At 43.4% G+C, this 22,891-nt stretch overlaps 1 protein-coding gene and 1 long non-coding RNA gene across 3 annotated transcripts in view; one reads left to right on the forward strand and one right to left on the reverse strand.

Moving 5' to 3' along the window:
* LOC310734785 (uncharacterized protein) overlaps positions 1-22,442 on the reverse strand; it is a gene marked incomplete at its 3' end in the record, with an annotated part of 59,084 nt that extends 36,642 nt beyond the window's left edge. Inside the window, exon 1 of the mRNA XM_083557224.1 lies at positions 22,372-22,442. The remainder of the gene's footprint in view (positions 1-22,371) is intronic.
* LOC310734788 lies at positions 6-15,721 on the forward strand. 2 transcript variants are annotated; one of them, XR_014536130.1, is made up of 5 exons: positions 6-69; positions 13,228-13,303; positions 14,242-14,286; positions 14,567-14,626; positions 15,305-15,721. It is a non-coding gene; the product is annotated as an uncharacterized lncRNA (long non-coding RNA). The 2 variants fall into 2 exon arrangements; XR_014536131.1 differs by lacking the exon at positions 6-69 and having other exon boundaries at positions 12,595-13,303; positions 15,305-15,718.
* Positions 22,443-22,891: the final 449 nt, after the last annotated feature.

The following is a 22,891-nucleotide window of genomic DNA, read 5'->3' on the forward strand; positions in this document are numbered from 1 at the left end:
ATATGCAGTTGTCAGGTGTGGTTTTCTTGTTTAACAACTAAATGCTGTAAATGCTGCAAGCCTGCAAAAGTAAATAGTGTAATAAATTAATAAAAGTTGATTCGTTTGACTGTTATTTTTACAGTATCAGTTTTCAGTATCAGGGTTCTGAACCAGAATTTAACCGGTACTAGGCGTCATCTTAAGGACAGAGTAGTGTGTGCCTTCACTAGGTTCTGGGTAAAATGAAAAGGTGTATTTTTTATATTATTAACTTAAAAAAAACAAACAAAACAGTTATAGTTATTGCTGGTATAATGTAAGTAAGGGCAACAACGCTAAATGTATAAAAAGTATGAAAATGAATAATGAAAAATAGCGAAACATCTAAATAAACAAATAAAATGTTGTCAATTGACAAATTGGTGTGCCATTCGAGGAATAATAAACTTGAGGATTCGTAGTTATTTGCGAACTACAGCTCGGCATTGAATACCATTGGTGACTGGATAAATCAGCAAATGCATGAGGTGAATATCTTTAAAATCATCATTAGCAATATAAATCAAAAGCAATGAGGAATGCTGAAGTGCACTTAGGGAGAAACCTGATCTGATAATGAAATCAGAAAATCAAAGTGAAACTATGCAGAACTATCCCCCTTTTGCTTCCTGAACAACTAGGCCTTTGTGGGAATTACTGCTGTAATGGTGGTGTCTCAATACCAGACACACCTATGAATTAAATTAATTAATTCTTGTTTTGAAACGACCTTGTCGTACCGAAGAAATCATCGCCTTGACTCTGACCCTGATGTTATCTTTGTACAAAAAAAAATCTATGAAATGAAGCTGTTCATATTCTGGAGCTGAACATTTTAAACAATTTTCACACAAATAGACAACAACAACCCTGAACCTGCTTGACCTCCCCCATCTGCACCTGAATCCTAATGAGAGACACTGACACATATTTCACGTTCACCCATTAGTAAACTCAAACTCATTGGAGCTGTATTTATAAAGCATAATAGAAATCCAAAATTTTGTTTTTCATGGAAACCTTCCTCAAACTTAATTGGAGTGACTTACACCCACATCCATACAAAGATGCACCCACACACCCACACACAATCATTTAATTACTGGTGGTAGCTACCTAAAGTAATTAAAGACAGAAGAATTAACATTCATTTTATTATGATTTTATTATAAAACAAAACATACACCACAAAGTTTGACGAGCACACAATTGTATAGGATGTTTATGGATGTTATAGCATAGAATTTTTGCTTTAGCTTTTTATTTTTAGCATTTAAATTTAAATTTTCCTAGGACCAAGAGGTATAACCTGTCACATTCACCTGCCCACCAAGACTCAATCGTACCACCCTTTAGTTATTATTGCACCAATTCATTGGGATATCATGAAGAAGGTCCAAATTCTATTATTATTCCTTTGGACAAAAACACAACAACTTCCATAATTTGACAAATCCATATTCATACTTTATAATGTCAGCTTAACATGTAAACATACTTATTATTTTTGTTTTTACATTGGCTTGACCAAGCGAACATTCTAGTTCCACAAGAACGGGGAACCCACATGCACGTGTTAAAGTCACATTGTGTACTTGTTATGTTAATAGCCCCACCATTTATGTCTGTGATTTAGACATCATAGAATGCTTTTGATGCAGCCTAATTATTAAAATGGAATTTGACTTGCAGTATCGCATGACTGTTCCGGCATTATGACTACTAGATTCTAATGGAGGTGGCACAGACATGCACATGTGAATGGTCATGCAAATAGATGCAAATATAATTATGCATTCTCATTACTGGGAGTTTTTAAATAGTTATTAAAAAACTGCAAATGAACAAATTCTGCAACAGTAACACACTAAAAGTCTGGGGGGAAGTCGAGAAAATGTTCATTGTTCTAAGTGCTATACAATTTGAAATGATATTGACAGGTCGTTTAATACCAAAAGCTTTGCGAGCAGCTGGATGCTTGTTATCAGACTAATGATATGTATATGATATGATATGGGACAAATAAAGGTATATCTTATTACATTAAGTCAAGTCAAGTTTATTTTAAGAGCGCTTTTCACAACAGACATTGTCTTAAAGCAGCTTTACAGAAATCAACAGTTAAGGTGAATGTCAAGTCAAGTCAAGTCAAGTTTATTTGTATAGCGCTTTTCACAACAGACATTGTCTCAAAGCAGCTTTACAGAAAACAACAGTGAAGGTGAATGGTGTGCGTTTGTCCCTGATGAGCAGCCGTGGCGACAGTGGCAAGGAAAAACTCCCTTAGATGATATGAGGAAGAAACCTTGAGAGGAACCAGACTCAAAGGGGAACCCATCCTCATATGGGTGACATCAAAAGTTTGGTCATAAATCTTTCAACAATACAGAACACTGGAGAGTGAGAACTAACATGAGCACTGGAGTGTGTGATTATGAGTAATGATCTTTCTACAGTCTTATACAGTGTATATGGTTATAAAACTAGAAGCTACTGAGCTTCATAAAATAGCTCAACATTTGTGATCATCACAGATCCAGCACCAGCTCTCATAACTTTTTACTATTACATTTTGATAAGACGGAGATTTTGCTAATCGGCCCAAAAACCAGTATACAGAAGCTCCAGCATCTCAGCCTGCATTTAGACGGTTGTTCTGTAACTACTAGTTCAACGGTAAAAGACCTGGAAGTTATTTTAGACAGCAACTTGTCTTTCAAAAATCACATCAACCAAGTTACAAAAACAGCCTTCTTTCACCTTAGAAATATTTCTAAGCTAAGAAACATGTTGTCTATATCCGATGCAGAGAAGCTCGTCCATGCGTTCATGACCTCCAGAATAGATTATTGTAATGCATTACTAGGTGGATGTCCTGCATCATTAATAAACAAGCTTCAGTTAGTTTAGAATGCAGCAGGCAGAGTTCTTACAAGGTCAAGAAAATATGATCATATAAATGATCCAATCTTCTCATCCCTACATTGGCTTCCTGTTAATTTACGAATAGACTACAAACTACTGCTTCTTACTTATAAAGCACTAAATAGTTTGGCTCCCATGTATCTATCCAGTCTTTTAACACGCTACAATCCGTCAGGCTCCCTGAGATCTTAAAACTCTGGGCTTCTAGTAGTTCCTAGAATAGCAAAGTCCACTAAAGGCGGTAGAGCATTTTCACATTTAGCTCCTAAACTCTGGAACAGTCTTCCTGACAGTGTTCGGGGCTCAGACACACTCACCCAGTTTAAGTGCAGATTAAAGTCGTATCTTTTTAGCTAAGCCTACACATAACATACGTCTCGCATCATAACCTTGTGCTCCAGAACATCTGATCACATGCACATCATCAACTTGTGCTGTTAATATCATGAACAGCAGCTACGCTAATTCCTCTCCACTGCTTCTCTTTCTCTCCCTATCCCGAGGCTTCCTAAGGTTTGGCCAGCTCCAGTCACGTCGCACCTCATGAAGATTATAGACCTTTAAAGAAGTAGATGCCGTACTCGCAAACATCCCGTACCATCTAGAGACGTACCAGTGCCAATTGGATCCCACTACATGTGTGGAGTTTTGACATTGGACATCCTGGAGTGTTTAAAGGCTCTGGCACAAATGTTGTTTTGCTCCTATTTTTATAACCATAAAGACTGTAGAAAGAACATTACTTATAATCTTATACTCCAGTACTCATGTTAGTTCTCACTCTCCAGTGTTCTGTATTGTTTTAAAGACTATAATCAAACTCTTGATGTCACCCAAATGATGATGGGTTCCACTTTTGAGTCTGGTTCCTTTTAAGGTTTCTTCCTCATACCATCTAAGGGAGTTTTTCCTTGCCACAGTCACCATGGCTGCTCATCAGGGATAAATACACACCATTCACCTTAACTGTTCAATTCTGTAAAGCTGCTTTGAGACAATGTCTGTTGTGAAAAGCGCAATAGAAATAAACTTGACTTGACTTAAAGCTGCTTTGAAACAATGTTTATTGAATGTTTATTTTTGTTGGATTGAATTGCTCAGGTGTTCAGCTCTAGCAGCTTTTAGCGCCTGTCTGTAGCTGAGCATACTGTCTTAATACGCAATTCTAAATACCTCCAATTTAGTTTTCCTCCATTTTCTCTCCAGATTACGGGTTGTTCTCTTGAGGGCATGCGTATGACTATTATACCAAGGTGCAGGTGCTTGTTCTCTAACCTTTTTAACCAGATGGGGGCAACAGTGTCTAATGTGCTAGTGAGGATAAGGTCTATGTTGTTGCCATTTCATGAAGATGATCAGCAGTTATGGGTTTAGTGTGAAATTGAGCTAAATCAGGCAGGTTATTCATGAATTTGTCCTTATTGGTCGGAACAATAGTCCTACCAAGTCGATAACGTGGTGAAACACGGCTAATCTGCTCTACCGGTAGTGTGTACAGTAAGAGATAATGGTCTGTGATGTCATCACTCTAAGGTAAAAAATTTATATCAGTGACGTCTGCTCCGTGGGATATTATTAAGTCTAATGTGTGGTTAAAACAATGAGTTGGTCCGGTGATGTTTTTTTTTTAAACCCAAAAGAGTTTAATAAGTCCACAAATGATAATCCTAGGGATTTGTTTGCATTATCTACATAAATATTAAAATCTCCTACAAGCAGCACTTTATCAAAATTGTTCAAGAGATCTGAAAGAAAACGAGCAAATTCTTGTAGAAAATCAGCGTAGGGCCCTGACCAGAGGGAGAGATAGTAGGGGTTTTCTATGTATGTCTGAAAGTACATCTTTAAGAACGAGCACTTCAAATGATTTAAAGCTGAATCCTAATATCTGACTAACATTAAGAGAGGCACTATAAATGGTAGCTACACCACCAACCCCATCCCCCCCCCCCCCCACCACCACCCCAACGACCAGTCTGACGGGGCTCATGCTTATAAACATATCCTGACGGTGTCGACTTGTTTAGACCCATATACTCACCTGGTTTAATCCAGGTCTCAGTGAAACAGAGTGCCGAGAGATTATTCTCTGTGATCATCTCATTTACAATCAGTGCTTTGGGTGCAAGTGAACTAATGTTTAAAAGACCAAACTTCAGAACTTTTTTGTGTTTGCTTATCTGGCATTTTTCAGTTTTAACTGCAATAAGATTATTTCTGGATCTTGTTTATTTAATTTTTGTTTTTACTACACGAGGAATAGATACGGTTTCTATAAGATGGGCTGTGTGTGAACTTGTAACTATTTGGTTTGTTGTATAACTGTTCTCATAGTCGTGAATTGCCTGATGTCTTAATAGTCAGATGGTGTAAAGTATCTTTCATTATATAATACATTTAACCTAAACACTGGGGAACATACAGTATCATATTTGCCTCTTATTCTTTTACTTTCATTTTAATTTTGGCATGACAAAGTGAATATACTTGTTCCGGAGGATTCAGGAACACATACATGCAGGCTACTAGGTAAGTAGCCTAGCCCAACCATAATCACTGGAGATTTAAAAACATACGTTATGTTGTTTAACATAGCATGCTATAATGCAGCTTAAATAATTACATCAAGTGCCTCATTAGTCGAATGCAAACAAAACAAATACTTGTAACATCGCACAACTGTCTGTTTTACAGCAGGAAATCACATCAATTCAATTCAATTCAATTACAGACGGAGTGCGCATGCTCGGATTGACTTTACTTTTCTGCGCCGCGTTCTTCACATATTTAGAAGGCAATCGGGATGTTTGGATTTCAGGTGATAAATTAAACCCGACTTGGAGAAACTCTTTGCAGATACACCCCCCTCTTTAAAATTTCAGCATTGCATGTTTTACAAATTGCTATCCGCACACTGCAGACATGTTGCTCTTATCCAGATAACCGTGTGCTGGCTGCGCTTTTTATTGCGTCATTACAATTGTGTTTCTGCCGTGTTGTTTCGGTGATTTAGGTATTTCGGCCAAAAATTTTCGGTGCATCCTTGTAATTTATCATTGGCCTCACGCGGGCCGGACAGGGACGTACAAAGGGCTGGATGTAGTTTGCCCAGGTCTGATATAGCGCAAAGTTTCCCAGTAGGGGCAAGCTCATTTAAGTCTTAAAAATACCGTATTGAACTCAAGCGAAGCGAACACGCACATAAAAAAAATCAAACACACACAAACTTCGATATGAACGTAAGAGCCGCATGAAACCAGCCAAAGAGCCGCATGCGGCTCGCGAGCCGCGGGCTGGCCACCTCTGTCCTAGAGCATCGTTTGCATCATCTACATGTATATTAAAATCTCCTACAAGCAGCACTTTATCAAAATTGATCAAGAGATCTGATAGAAACTTCAGAACTTTGTTGTGATTGTTTACCTAGCATTTTTCAGTTTTAACTGTAATAAGATTATTTCTGGATCTTGTGTATTTAATTCTTGGTTTTACTACATGAGGGATAGGTATGGTTTCTATAAATTGGGCTGTGTGTGAACTTGTAACTATTTGGTCAGTTGTATGCGTGTTCTCATAGTTGAAGATTTCCTGATGTCTTACCAGTCAGATGGTGTGAAGTATCCTAGAGATGTTATCTGATAGCACTGCTGCTCCAACTCTGCCTAGAAGAACCTAGGATGCTCCCAGAAACAGTTCCAGTTATTAATAAAGAGAGGTATGTGCTCTTGACACCATGACTGTAACCATTCATTTAGTGCAAGGAGTCTACTAAACTTCTCAGCCCGTCGCTGGTAAGTGGGAAGAGTGGGAAGATCCTTGTTATGGGTGATGTGTTGCGTACTGTCTCCACCAGGATCCTGTAATCCGTCGAGAACACGAGCACTAGGAAAACAGCGAGTGTCCACCTTACCTTTGGCTCTGGTAGCGCGGACATGCCGGACGATGGAATCTCCGAGAATCACAGTATCGTGTTACATCTCGCGGAGAGGGGCCGAGCGTCCTCGACTGGGGCTTGGCTCGTGACTTCTGCTGCTGCCGCATCCAGGGTCCGTGGTGCACTGGTGCCGGAGTGAACGATACCTGGGTGTGCCGCGTTGTAGGTGCGCTGGGCCTGGGCAGAGAAACACGCAGAGTTGAGGTGCTGGGAGCATTAGAATCAACCCAGGAATTTACCTGGGATGAGTGAGTGTCAGTTTTCATCAACTGTCGTATTTTTCCCTTTTCTAATCCCTAAACTAATCCATCAGCCTTATCTGCTCACCAGCCTTAATAACATATATTACATTTACAAGCTGTCAGGGTTATGACCACAAGTAGGAAGCGGAAGTAACTCAATCATACTGAAATGATGTTCAGAAAAAAAACAGAGTCCGGGGAGAGTTATACACCGTAACGCGGGGAGATATCCGAATGCGGGTATAACCTCGAAAGCAGTCCGTGAAGCACATATAAATCCACACAGCGAGTGCAGTCCATAAAGCGGGTATGAATCCGCACAGCAAGTTCAGTCCGAAACGCGGGTATGAATACGTATGGTGAATGTAATCTGTCTGATTGAAACCGGTAGCAAGAACCTGTGGGGAATGCTGGCAGTCGGAAATCCTTGAGATCAATTGCATGACTTAGGGGGTCCGACAGCGAGCAAGGCGGAACTGGAGCTTAAAAGGGGGAACGGTAACGAGGGACAGGTGTTGGCGTTTAGTGCTGAGTGTGGCAGAGAGAGGCAGCATGAGAACCCCTGACACAGGCATTGTGGTAATATAATGAATGCTAAACTTTTATATATACTTAACTTTGCCTCTTAAGCGTGATTATTGATTATTTGTGAACTCTGTTTATATACCGAGTTCTCTGCAAAGCTGAGTATTATACTATAATAATGCTAAATAATCGTTACATGAATTAAGCTTGGATGTAACTAATATAAGCAGCATTATATGTTATCGGAAACATGTTGTTAAATAATATTATATATTATTATATATATATTATATATAAGCTTAATACCTGAAGCTTAATTATACAAGGTCAACTTTCTCCTTCTTCTTCTTTCAGCTTCTCCCACAGGGGTTGCCACAGCGGATCATCCATCTCCATACCGCCCTGTCCTCTACATTTGCCTCTTTCAAGCAGACTACCTGCATATCTTCCTTCATCACATCCAAAAACCACCTTGGCCTTCCTCTTTTCCTACATCCTGATGGCTCCATCCTCAGCATTCCCCTACCGAAATACCCCATGTCCTAGTGAACTTTATTGCACTCTATTATGTAAGATGAGTCTTAGCCTAGATGTTTAGTCGCGTAGGCGGCAGACATGTATAAATATCTTTGTCTCACATTTACTGACATTTTCTAATATGTTCCATGTGACTGTACCATCATTTTGCATGATGCATCTGCACTTGCCTTTTCACCTGCCTATTTTTTTGCACACTGAGCACCATGCACATGCCAGTCCCTAATAAACCAAACCTACCTTTCTACTATTACTGCTGTTATTATTTTATATTCTTTATTATTATGTTTATCATCATTATTCATCATCATTCATCATCATTGCGCTAACATTATAAAGTATGAATACTGATTTGTCAACGTATACAAGTTGCTGTGGATTTTAGTCGAAAAATTATTTTGATGATAGACATTCTCCTAATGATTTTGTTGTTATTCAAGCTAGCAAAAACCTTGATAACCCCCTGGTTTTGTACAGACTGTATTTATTAGCATTGAAGTCTACAGACTGAATTTAAGCATTTTGAATTGAAATAGTCAAGTCAAGTTTATTTCTAGAGTGCTTTTCACAACAGACATTGTCTTAAAGCAGCTTTACAGAAATCAACAGTTAAAGTGAATCTTCTTCTTCTTCTTGTTTCGGCTGCTCCCATTAGGGGTCGCCACAGCAGATCATCCGTTTCCATACCCCCCGTCCTCTACATCTGCCTCTTTTACACCAACTACCTGCATGTCTTCCCTCACCACATCCATAAACCTCCTCCTTGGCCTTTCTTTTTTCCTCCTACCTAATGGCTCCATTCTCAGCATTCTTCTACCAATATAACTCATGTCCCTCCTCTGCACATAACCAAACCATCTCAATCTTGCCCCCCTCACCTTGTCTCCAAAACATCCTACATGCGCTGTCGCTCTAATAAACTCATTTCTAATCCTGTATATCCTCATCACTCCCAATAAACATCTCAACATCTTCAGCTCTGCTACCTCCAGCTCCACCTCCTGTCTTTTACTCAATGCCACTGTCTCTAATCCATACAACATCTCAGGTCTCACCACAGTCCTATAAACTTTCCCTTTCCTTCTTGCAGGTACCCTACTATCACAAATCACTCCTGTCACTCTTCTCCACCCACTCCACCCTGCCTGCACTCTTTTCTTTACTTCTCTAACACACTCTCCATTACTTTGCACTGTTGACCCCAGGTATCTGAACTCCTCCACCTTCTCCACCTCTTCTCCCTGCAACTGCACCCCTTCACTGCCCTCCCTCTCATTCACACACATGTACTCCGTCTTACTCCTACTGACTTTCATTCCCCTTGAGGTGAATGGTGGAGGTGACTGGTGTGTGTTTATCCCTGATGAGCAGCCGTGGCAACTGTGGCAAGGAAAAACTCCCTTAGATGTTATGAGGAATAAACCTTTAGAGGAACCAGACTCAAAAGGGGAACCCATCATCAATTGGGTGACATCAAGACTCTGATTATAGTCTTTAAACAATACAGAACACTGGAGAATAAGATTATAAGTAATGTTCTTTCTACAGTCTTATACAGTTATTATGGTTATAAAACTAGGAGCTACTGAGCTACTCGTAAAATAGCTCAACATCTGAGATGATCACAGATCCAACACCAGCTTCTCCATGCCAGAGCCTTTAAACACTCAAGGAGGTCCAGTGTCCAAACTCAACATGAAGTGGGATCCAATAGTCACTGGTACGTCTCTAGTTGGTACGGGATGTTTGCAAGTTCGGCATCTACTTCATTAAAGGTCCACAATCTTCATGAGGTGGGACGTGACTGGGGCTGGAGGAACCTCAGGATGTCTCGGGATGGGGAGAGAAAGAGAAGCAGTGTAGAGGAATTAGCATAGCTGCTGTTCATGATATTAACAGCACAAGTTGATAATGCACATGTGATCAGATGTTCTGGAGCACAAGGTAATGATGTAATGTATGTTATGTGTAGGCTTTGCTTACAGTTTTTACCAATTGCTTACACACGTTTTCAAAACCAAGTCTCCTTTTTTCAAAACTCTACACACAATTCTCAAAACGCCAATGCAATGTAGAAACAGAAAATATGTATTAGGCCAAAAATTACTGTTGTATACTGTCAGGAATCCCCCTGCCACGCCCCCTTCGCACCTGACGCACCACGCTCCTGTTCTCGTGCGTGCCCCGCCCGCATGCAGCTGCACGCAATCGGGCTTCACGAGGAGCAGCTGAGACTCATCTCCGGGTCCAATCACACCACCCATATAAACCCTACGCTCACCTTCACGAACTGTCGGTTATTAGATGTACGTGTGTGTAGTTTCGTGTTGGTCTGTGCAGGTTCCTGGTGGCTCGCTGCTCCGCGTATGCTTCCCACGCTACGCATCTTCGCCTTTCGGATTCCCTGTTCTCTCCAAGGTGGCGTGTGAGTTTCCCGGGACTTCTGACGCTTCTCCGTCTCTGCCTACGCGCCACACCGCGCACCGTGGATATTATTTGTTTATCTTTTGTATTTCGGACTTTTGTTTGCCGGTTTATCCCGCGCTGCGGGTGCTTTACGTTGGCTCTGCCTGTTTGTGAAATAAAAACGCCGGCTTCTATTTCTGCCTCCGCCTCCATCTACGCCGCGTGACAGAATAACCGACCTACTAAAAGGAATAAAGGACTGGAGAAAAAGCGGAAAGAGAGTAAAGGACATGATCGGATTTACGCCGTGTTTCCGGCGCGAATCACACCTCGGTGGGCTGGTTTGCTCGGCCGGCTCTCGGTCGTGTTCGGCGGCGACACACCCCTTCGATGACGTCACGGGATTCCCAAAACGCTTCTCTGGCAACAGAGCAGAATGGGGCGATTTTTTACGGAGTGAGAGAGACTTTATGGAGTCGAATGCATTCCGCTACCCGACTGAGAGAACCCGGGTCGCTTCGGTCTTCTCTCTCCTGACGGCTGAATCCCTCACTCTCGCCGTACAGCTATGGGACGTGTATGGGGGTGAGTTTGGCACGTGCACCCGGTTCCTACAGCTTCTCACCAGGTGACTCGGGTTGGTCACGGCTGATCTTCAGCTCCTTTTACCCGCCTCCGAGAACATGGTCCCATCCCAGGACCTTTCTGAAAGCTCGGCTCCGCCCCAGGACCTCCCTGAAAGCTCGGCTCCGCCCCAGGACCTCCCTGAAAGCTCGTCTCTGCCCCAGGCTCCTCCCGAGAGCTCCGCCTCTCCGCTCCAGGTCCCTCCAGAGAGCTCCGCCCAGCTCCAGGTCCCTCCAGAGAGCTCCGCCCAGCTCCAGGTCCCTCCAGAGAGCTCCGCCCAGTCCAGGTCCCTCCAGAGAGCTCCGCCCAGCTCCAGGCTCCGTCAGAGAGCTCCGCCCAGTTTCAGGCTCCGTCAGAGAGCTCAGCCCAGGTTCAGGCTCCAACAGAGAGCTCCGCCTCTCCGCTCCCTAGCTCCTTTTTGGGCGACGTCTCGCTCCCTAGCTCCTCTCCGGGCGACGTCTCGCTCCCTAGCTCCTCTCCGGGCGACGTCTCGCTCCCTAGCTCCTCTCCGGGCGACGTCTCACTTCCTAGCTCCTCCCTCGGCGACGTCTCGCTCTCGATCTCCTCCCACGGCGACGTCTCGCTTCCGAGCTCCTCCCACATAGCACTCCAGGGGTCCTCCAAGGGCGTCGCTCGGCCTCCTGACTCCGCCGAGTACGTCCTCCAACCTCCAGTCGGGGTCGTCAACACCATGCAGTTCCGGTTTTCCGCCGAGGAGGGCGCTCCGCCTCTGAAGACCACCGGGGTCTTTGTTCGGTCTCCGGCCTCCATCCAGGGGGTCCACCAGCCGGTAAGCCTCGCTGACTGCTCACCCCCGCCTCCGGCGGTCTGTCCCTTCCAGGTCCCCGTGGGTGAGAAGGCTCCGGTCCAGACCTCCAGCGAGGACATTGCCCAGCCTCAGGTCAGCACCAGGGACGTCACGCCCTTCCCGGTCGATGCGGTGGAAGGGGCCCCGTTCCAGGCCTCCACTGGGGAAGCCGATCCGTTCCGGGTTCCCGTGGTGGCCAGCCCGCTTCCTCAGACCACCACCGAGGACGTCTCGCAGCTACCGGCCTCCACTGAGGGCGTTGCTCCGCCTCCAGACTCCCCTAAATGCCACGTGCAGCTCCTGGTTCCCGTAGAAGAAGTCTCTCCGTCTGCAGTCGACGCCAGGGGTTTCGCTCCATTCCTGGCCGCAGCGCTGGAATGTACTCCGCTCCTGGTCCCCGTAGGTGACGTCTCATGAAATATGTCTCAGTGTCTCTTAGTCCTAAAATTCAATGATCCGGTTGGGGCGGGGGGGGCTCAAATAAAGTCTATGAACATCATTTTTATAGAGATCTTCTTGCTTTAAGAGATTGTCAGAGTCAAGATAGTGTGTGATTATTAACCACATTAGTGTTCAGGAAGTGCAAGTAAATTGTTTTTAAATACCAACCGTAATCTCTCAGGTGTTTAAACCATGCCCTTCAGCATTAATCCACGTTTTCGAGTATCATCAGATAAAAAATATCTTGATGAGGGTCACCTCATCTATGCACGTGCTGATGTGTGACATGTGAGGAAGTTTGCTAAAAGCCCCAACATCCTCTAAAAAAGCTGTATCGCCAGTACCATGGAGAGCAACCTGACTGAATATATTTACATTTACATATGTCACAATCTGGGATTGGAATAGAGATGCTGGTGAGCTTTTATTATTAATGCCTAAGTGGACTACGTGAGGTCCTTTGTGTGAACACCACCGAAAATGATGCTGGTGACCCACTTTAGTGATATTATTGCCAGTGAGGATGGGGTATCTTCCCTGTCCAGTCTCCTGAAGTCTATTACAACTTCTTGGTCTTGTCAGTGTTAAAGTGTATCTCTTTCCTGTATACATGGTCACCTCACAAACCTACCAGTATAGTGTCATTTGCAAATTTTACAACGACATTAAAGCTTTGTCTAGCCACATAATCTTACTCCATAGGCTGCAGTGTTGAGGGTCAGTGAATGGGAGCTGTTAATGCCAATTCTTCCCACCTTACCTAGAGTATCTAAGTTTGGGGTCAAGCTTGGAGAGCATCTTAATACTAAATGCTGATCTAAAGTTCACAAACAACAGCAGGTTTGTTGTTTTATAAGTGAAATCAATTTGTCAATCATTGAATTATTGTATTAATTATTATCATTATTAGTAGTAGTAGTATTATTAGTATTATTACTAAGACATTGTCAGGCTGCAGACGCGGAAGCCGATATAGTCCGATCATTGTCCTTTTATTTCAAAAAACCGTACAACACAAAAACACTCATAAGCCGTTGAAAACAACAAACAAAGACATCCGCTCGATACGCGTTGCCCGCTATGAGTTCGAATGTCCCAAGCATAATCCATAAAGCCTTCGGCAATGAGTAATCCAAGTCGGAAGTGGAATTCGCATATACAGCCGGCGGTCGAGCAGCCACGCGATTGTCCAGCTTGACAATATAACAACCGACAGCCTGTGACTCAAGAACGTGAGTTTATGTAGTCTGATCTTTCATGAGCCACAGCTGTCGGTAATCTTGGGAAGCAGCGTGACTGCTATCGAGGGGGGCGTGGCAGGGTGGATCTCTGACAGCTACAGACGGGGGCGTGGCAGGGTGAATCCCTGACAGACATATTTGTAAATGCATTTATAATATTTTTTTTTTAGACAGAACTATAACTATTCTCTGTTTTCTTTTTCCTGGTAATAACATAATAACATAAATATAGCTTTTCATATTACTCAGAAACTGCAGAAGGTATATACTCCTCTGTCCCAAAAATAATAGCCATGACAGTTTTACTTGTTTCAAAACACTGATACTTAGGACTAAAAAAATGTCTCCTCACGAAATTGTACCTCATCAAAATTTTTTAGTAAACAATAAATACCCCCCCCCCCCCCCCCTCCAGCCCTTCAATAATTACAATAATGAGTTGTCCAACAAGAAAATCACACCTGACTGCTGCATACTTTAGGTTTGCTTCCTGTTATGATCCTTATATATAGCCGTGGTAATTCTCTCCTGATTTAGACCATTCCACACTCTGCAAACATTTTTATCACAGACTACAGCCTGGTATGATTTAAACCAATGTTTTACTTTATAAGTTATTGTATCTATTTATTTATACTAAATTATTAATGAATGCATTTATTTATGTTTTGGATTTATGCTTTTCTGTTAGCTAAGACAGAGGCTAAAATTTGTAAAATGCATTATTTATAAAAAAATATATATTTATATATATAAGATATAAGATAAGATTAAATAAGCAAAGATATTACTCTTCACATTTATTTTCTCCTTTGGGAGAGATAATCTCAATGATAATTTGTCTCTTTTTTCCCAATCCTAGATTATCTGATGATAATGGAGCGCCTATTTCTTTTGGGTCTCACATGCCTGATCTTTAAGCGTAAGTCCTTGTTTGGTGTTGAGGATTCTATGTCATGAATCTACACTAATTTACTCCAATCATGGTCAAAACTAAGAATGAGCTCTAGTTTAACTATTGACCATGCTGCACAACAGCTGTAAACATATCCATGAATGCTATGCCAATAGATAAGGGTTATTAGATGGTTCAGTGTTTAATCTTATGCCAAGTGCCCAGTCATGGAACGATTATTATTATCTGTGGTACCGACAACTGGGTTTCTGTTTTTCTTGAATTTGAGTGTCAGTCACTCAATTTAACGTTTTGTTTAATAACTGAAACATACAGGTGGGATAAAGGTCCCAGCTAAAAAGCTGGGACAAGGAGATTAGAAGAATAAAGAAAGTAAGGGACAACAGAGATGCTTGAACAAATGGGTTGTTAGCCTCTGCTAGCTGTCATGGGATACAACCAATGACAGTAACTGGTAGATATGTTTTCTGTTTTAGATAGATAGATAGATAGATAGATAGATAGATAGATAGATAGATAGATAGATAGATAGATAGATAGATAGATAGATAGATAGATAGATAGATAGATAGATAGATAGATAGATAGATAGATAGATTTGGAATTATAATTTCAATTACACAATTATAATACAATTTTGCTTTTCTCTTGTCTCCTGCTCAATATGACTGATGCCACCTACAGACACATCAGCAGGTAAACATTCATTGACTGACTGTCTAAGACCATTGATATTTGTGTTATTAAGATCATGTCAATTATTTTAAAAATCTTTTTTTGTCTGGTGGTACCATTGCCATCTGGAGTCACTTTGAATGAATAAAATAAAGTATACGTTGCTCCATCAGCAGCATGCCGACAATTGGTTTGTTTCTACCTGAAAAACACCTGCCAATACGATACATACCGAAATAGCCTTTAACATTGTAGATGAAGGACATTTGAATAAGTAACATTTATAAAATATTAAAATAAAAGAAAAAAATATCCATGAATAAAACCTGAATTACAATTCGTTATTGATCCCATATGGGAATAGTTTTGGATGCAATTTCTCAAAATGAAAGTAATAATAAAAATAGGAAATATAAATAAATATACATATTAGGGTATACATATTTTATTATATATATATATATATATATATATTTTTTTTTTATATAGTCAATTTACGTTTTAAAATAAACTGAAGGAAAATCTGTAAATTAGTAAATTGTATAATTTCTCTCACTTTTTCTTTTCTCTGTCTCTTCCATGATAGGACTGGGACCGCGCTATACAAACTCAACACAAGGTAAACATTCAATGAGTGTGTGCATAAATAATATCTTTTTTTTTTCATATTTAATTTTATATACCTATAAATGCAAGATTGTAGAAATATTAAGCTCTTTGGTAGAACAATACAATTACACACTCCTCATGAAAATGTATGATATATGATGTTATCAAACTAAAAATGAGAAATATAAATAAATATATCTATTAAGGTTTGAATATATTGAATGAAAAGCAGAAACTTTTACGTAACACATTACTTGAAGCCATTTCTCCTGTATTACACATCATACTATAGAATTCAGCGAACGAGCTTCCTTGGATAGTTTGCGATATAAATATTGTACTCCACCTGTGATAAAATTGTGGTGTGATTCTTTTTTTCTGCTTGACTCTCTTTGTAGAGTGTCAATCCATGAACTGTACTCAGAATGAAGTCTGCTGGAAGATTCATGGAGGCTTTGGCTGTGCCTGTGGGAACAATACAAAGCCCAACCCATACACTTATGGTATATTGCTCATGTCACTATTGTTGTTCTTTCACTTGGAGTAAAGCAGGGGGCTCAGAACACAACCCTGGGGGGCGCCAGTGCTGAGGGTGAGGGTGGATGAGGTGTGTTTTCCCACCCGTACGGCTTGTGGTCTGTCTTTCAGGAAGTTAGAGATCCATTGACACAGCGGCTGGCTGAGTCCCAGGACCTCCAACTTAGAGGTGAGTGTGAAGGGAATTATGGTGTTAAATGCTGAACTGTAGTCCACGAACAACATCTTTGCATAATTCCCATTTCTTTGGTCCAGGTGGCTCATCGTGGTGTGGAGAAGATGAGCAATGGCGTCCTCAGTAGAGCGGTTCTGATGGTACGCAAACTGTAGTGGGTCCAGTGTGTCTGGTAGTAATGCAGTGATGAAGTCTCTGACCAGTCTCTCGAAGCACTTCATCACTACTAAGGTCAAGGCTACAGGGCGGTAGTCGTTAAGGCAGGCGGGCTGGGGTTTCTTTGGGACAGGAACAATGGTGGACTGTTTGAAACATGAGGGGACAACAGACTGTTCCAGTGAGAGGTTGAATATCTCAGTGAACACCGGTGCTAGCTGGTCAGCGCAGGCTTTCAGAACCCGGCCTGTGATGCCATCTGGTCCTGCTGCCTTCCTGGTATTTACTCTCTAGTTTACTCTCTATTTACTCGGATAGTTTTATCCACCCACGGCTTCTGGTTGGGAAACGTTCTGATAGTGGTTTTCTGCACTGTATCATCAGCTAGTTTCCCGATGAATCCCACAACCGCTTCCGTAAACATGTTGACGTCATCAGAGCTGCGCCGGAACATGTCCCAGTCTGCGTCATCCAAAGCGTCCTGCAGAGCGGCCACCGATTGGTCAGTCCAGCGCGCGACCTCCCTCTGAACCGGAGCTTCCTGTTTCAGCCTTTGTTTGTAAACAGGCATGAGGAAGAGGGCGGCATGGTCCGATTTCCCAAACGGTGGACGTGATTGTGCCTTGTAGCTGTTCTTGAATGGCGTGTAACAGTGGTCCAGTGTTCTTTCGCCCCTGGTAGGGCAGGTGATGTGCTGATGAAAGTTCGGTAGTGCGCGCTTGAGGTTGGCACTGTTGAAATCTCCGACCACAATGAGCGCAGCGTCCCGATGCTGTGTTTGGTGAAGAGTTATTGTCTCGTGTAAATCCCATACTGCAGTGTCCGTGTCCGCATGAGGTGGAATATAAACGGCACTGACAATGACCGAACTGAATTCCCGAGGTAGATAGAAGGGCCGACATTTGATGGTCAGTAGTTCCAGATTTGGTGTGCAGGAGCATGAAAGAGGAACAATGCTCGCGCTGTCGCACCAGTGGTTGTTCACCATCAGACACACTCCACCTCCTCTTGACTTCCCCGACTCCAGTGTTCTGTCCATGCGGTAAACTGAGAAGAATTCGGCCGGCTGGATGGCGTGGTCCGGTACCGCTGGGTTCAGCCATGTCTCGGTGTAGCAGAGAAGGTTGCAGTCCCGAATGTCTCTCTGGAACTTGACCCTTGCCCTGAGGTCGTCGAGCTTGTTCTCCAGTGACTGGACGTTGGCTAGCAGGATACTAGGTAAGGGAGCGCGGTGTGCGCGTGCCCTCAGCCTGTTCCTGACGCCGGCTCGTTTCCCTCGCGGACGCCGGTACGGGTCGCGTCCTTTGTTCACCCTCAGGATCTCGCTCGGCCAGCATGGGTCCGGGTTTAAAAACGGCGAAAGGTGAGTGCATTGTACACCAATAGATATAAGAGTGTCTCTGTCATATCTAATGATGTCCATCTTGTGTAGATGGAAGTGTAACTACTTAAATAAAAGTATAAAATAAACAAAAAAAGAGAAAACGTAGCCGGAGCAGTCGTGACGGCAGCCGACCTCACCGGCGCCATCTTGAAGACACCTGTTGCCCAGAGCAGAGCACTCAGAGCAGCTGGAGCGGTGCTCTGCATCCGACTACACCTCGTGAGAGGCGGCGGATCCCCCCACATGCACAGTGATCTTACAGGCGGAATATGGGGAGCAAACCGCTGGAGAAAGCTGCGCCGTGAACACGACCCATGGCAGGGCTGGCAGACAGTCCCCTGAACCCGAACAACAGGAGCAGTGTACTGCGGCCATTAAAGCCTCCTGAAAGGCGGTGGATGACCCCCATCCGCAATGAACTTCGGGTGGAATAAGGGAGTTAACCGCTGGAGGGAGGCCTGTCTGTCGGCCCAGGAAGGAACGGGCACCGTACCATGAGGTGCCCTCCAAGATGCAGGCCATCAGGCTTACGCACCAAAGCCCATACAGTAGAGGCGAGGACATCCCGCCCCTCCACGGGGCCCTAGAGGCCTCCCTGTAGGAATCAGGTAGCAATGCTCTCTTACCGGGCTATTTCGCTGTGCCTGGATGTACCAGGGCGAGGCTGCCGCCAAACAGCCCAATTGGAGCGGCGAAGAACTACCAATGAAATGCCACCGTGGTCTCCTGAACCCGCCAGCAATCGCCCTTACCCACAGCGTCACCAGGTCAGACCAGGAGAGGTCACCGTGGCGCTCAAAAGGAAGCTCACACCAGCCTGGTATGCCTGCAACATACTCATCGTGTGGAAGCAACCGCAGCCTGACCCGCCGCGTAGCCCTACCTACCAAAGCCAAGCGGCTCTTCGTAGGCAAACCGATAGCCTTCATAGATGCAGCACTCAAGGAGAGATAGCTAGCTAGCATCACTACCACAAGCGGCATCGTCCTGTAGCCGCGCTAATTAGACCCAATAACATTCACGCACAGCGAGAAACATTGGAAAAACACACGGGCAATGGAAATGCTCATCCAGCTCACTGGGTGCGCGTTGCATCTGCTACACGACCGGCTAAGCTAGATTCAGCTCGGACCCGGCCTGTGCCACGACCTCAAGGAGCTCCATGTACAGCACAGGAGGAGTCCGCAGGCTTGCTAGCATCCACCATCTTATCCTCCTCGTAGAGAGAGACATGTAACGCCTCTCCGCCCGCACTGAAGAAGCAACCGCCGAACGAGCGCTATTCCTGGGGAATGGGACTCGGCTTACAGACGGGAGCGCATAGCCACACGGTTAAAATGATAATAACCGATACCCTCAAGAGCCCACTAAGCACGCTCCAAAATGAAGCGGGGCAAGCAGGAAACACGCAGACGGAATTCTGTCTGCATTTAAGCTCATGACTGCACAGATAATACACACAAAGCGCTTACCTGAACGAGCAGAAGCTAATGTTGCTACCACCGCAAAGCCATCTTGTAGCTTCCTGGTTTACGTGACGTCGCCTGTCTATGACGTCACGGCTTGTCTATTTGCTAGATTTCACATGTGGTTCAGAGCGTGGACAACGCAGGGGCGTTCCCATAGCGTTTTGATGCAGCTCGAGTTCCCGAAGGGGAACAAATGATTTTTACTATGTCCTGAATTTACTTAAATACTTTTGCATGACTGTATTTTACTACGCTAAAAAGTAGAGGTTCGCTGCAGCTGAAAGAAATTGGTACAGTATGTCTGTGCTTTTTTAGGTTGCATTAAGTGGTTCCTGAAGCCTGCATTATGGTACATAGAAATGACTTTGTGAAAGAATGGTTATTGGATAATGTAAAAAGTCCCTTCTCAGACTGCTTAACCGCACAATGGATTCTTTAAATACACACCCAGTCATTAGTCATATGTAAGCAATACATTTAAACAACAGTGATAAATTATATTCTAATCTTCTTGAGCCCTTTTCTGTTTGCAGTGGCGATGGACAGGTTGAAGGACAATGTCCGACAGGAGTCTTCCTGGACAATGATTTTTGCAGATAATATTGTGATTTGTTGTGAGAGAAGGGAGCAGGTTGAGAAGAGCCAGGAGAGGTGGAGGTACCTGCTGGAGGAAAGGGTAATAAAAGTCACATAAAATAAATAAATAAAAAAAAAAATATATATATATATATATATATATATATATATATATATATATATATATATATATATATATATAATATAAACTAAAATAATAATATATAAAATATATTAAACATACCCAGAAATAAACTTTATTTATTTAAAGATAATAGATTTTTGATAAACATTTCCCAAGCCGGACATTTATTTAAGTTTAATATAATATTTTGAACAAAAATTTGCATTAACTTCACCTTTACTAATAAGAAATATTTTCTGTTAGGATTCTACACCTGCATGCTAATAAAGAGAGGTTAGCAAAACATTTGGAATGTCAAACCAACAATAATAATTATACAGTTGTTCTGTACAAACTATACCAATATATGATTGCCAGACTTCCACCACTGAACCACTGAGGGCCAATGTTTATCTTCTCAAATATGAAGAGGAGAATCTACTCTGCTTAAACTTTGTGACTTTAAAACATTGTGCTGTAAAGAACGTGGTAGGAAAGAACACAATGACCATTTTAGTGCTAATAGAAATGAAAACAATGTCAACTGCCTGGATCTTAGGTTTGAGAGGGAAATATATTGGGAATTGTATCAAAGGAACCAAACCTATGGGTGCGGGTCGCTGTCAAGTGTTTGGCCCATTTCGTTCCTCCCACTATCCACCAGAGTGCGCTATAAATTCAATTCAATTCAATTCATTTTTATTTGTATAGCGCTTTTAACAATGAACATTGTCTCAAAGCAGCTTTACACAGATAATGCGGTGATTAAAAATGAATATGTTCTTTATGAGTAAGTTTGTCCCTGATGAGCAAGCCGGTGGCGACTGGCGACTGTGGCAAGGAAAAACTCCCCGAGATGGCATAAGGAAGAAACCTTGAGAGGAACCAGACTCAAGAGGGAACCCATCCTCATCTGGGTTACACCGAATGTCCATTTGTGGCGGGTATACAATGTTGCGGGGTGCAGTGATGATGATCAAAAGCGAAGTGTATTTCTGAGTCAGTGTAGGAGACTGTTGACATCAGTGTAGGAGACTGTTGACATCCAATCCAGGCAGGCCTGGATGAAGTGGGAAGATCCACGGGGGGGAGAGGGGCAGGAACAGTGGTCACTGGAGCCTCAGGAGCATGTTTAACTCGACCGAGAGAGAGAGAGAGAGAGAGAGAGAGAGAGAGAGAGAGAGAGAGAGAGAGAGAGAGAGAGAAGAGGGTGACAGGAAGAGAAGGATATGGATTATTAAGTGTACCTATTGTTGCATGAGAGTTAAAGTCACTGTGCAGTTTGGACTCCGGCAAGACTCGCTATGGCAGCATAACTAAAAGGGAGAACCAGAAGGCAACACAGACATGAGGGATCTCTGGGATAAGAGACGGCCCACCACACCACCATCAACAAACCTGAGTGAACACGTGAATGTGAGGGGACGACAGCGTACAAATATCCCAGTTCACCAAACACTCTATATCAATGTTCCCTCCAGATCTGAGCCTTTACCTGAGAAAAAATCTACTGATTAAAGGCTTGACTGAATAAATATGTTTTCAACCTCGACTTGAACACTGAGACTGTGTCTGAGTCCCGAACACTGGTAGGAAGGCTGTTCCATAACTGCGGGGCTTTATAAGAGAAAGATCTGCCCCCTGCTGTAATCTTCATTATTGGAGGAACCAACAGATAGCCTGCACCTTTTGATCTAAGTAGGTGTGGAGGATCATACTGGTACAGAAGTTCACTCAGATACGGTGGTGCGAGACCATTAAGTGCTTTATATGTCAGTAGTAAAATTTTTAAACACTAACACTGTTTCTTATCAGACTGCAGTTCTCAGAAACCCTTGCATGGGAACCAATTGCAGACTCCTCCTAGGACTTTAAAAGACAAACACACACACACACACACACACACACACACACACACACACACACAAACACACACACACAAAGTAGGTTTTACAAAAAACCTAGATCCAAGATACATCATCAGCAGGCGACGTCGCGTAAACAGGAAGCTACAAATGGCTGCGAGATGGACCAGACGCTAGCTACTGCGAGAGAAGGTAAGCGCCGCAGGGATGCAGGGAGTGTGGCACGGAGACGCAGCGTCTCGTTCCCTCGGGGAACTATGGTTACGGTTGTAACCTAGAGACGTTCCCCTTCAGGAACTCGAGCTGCGTCGAAAACGCTATGGAAACGAGTGTCCAATCACGCCACACTGACCAGACCCTGCCTAGAGAGTGAGGGCCTCGGCACCAGCACGCAGGACAGAGGAGCCCGGGGTGGCTCTGAGGTCAAGGTCATAGAACCTAACGAAGGTCAGCGGGGTGGACCAACCCGCCGCGTCACAGATGTCCTGGAGTGAGCTCGAACCGCGAGCAGTGCGGGGAGGCCAGAGGACTCGTAAACCGACACAATCGCATCCACAACCCATCTGCTCAAAGTCTGCTTATTGGCTGGGAAACCTTTCCTGTTCGGGCCATAGCAGACCAGCAGCTGCTCTGACCTCCTCCACTGACTCGCCCTGTGGAGGTAAGTGTCCAGTCCTCGCACTGGACACAGCCGGTGCTGT

The sequence above is a fragment of the Silurus aristotelis genome, assembly GCF_946808225.1.
Source record: "Silurus aristotelis genome assembly, chromosome: 12".
NCBI lineage: Eukaryota > Metazoa > Chordata > Actinopteri > Siluriformes > Siluridae > Silurus > Silurus aristotelis.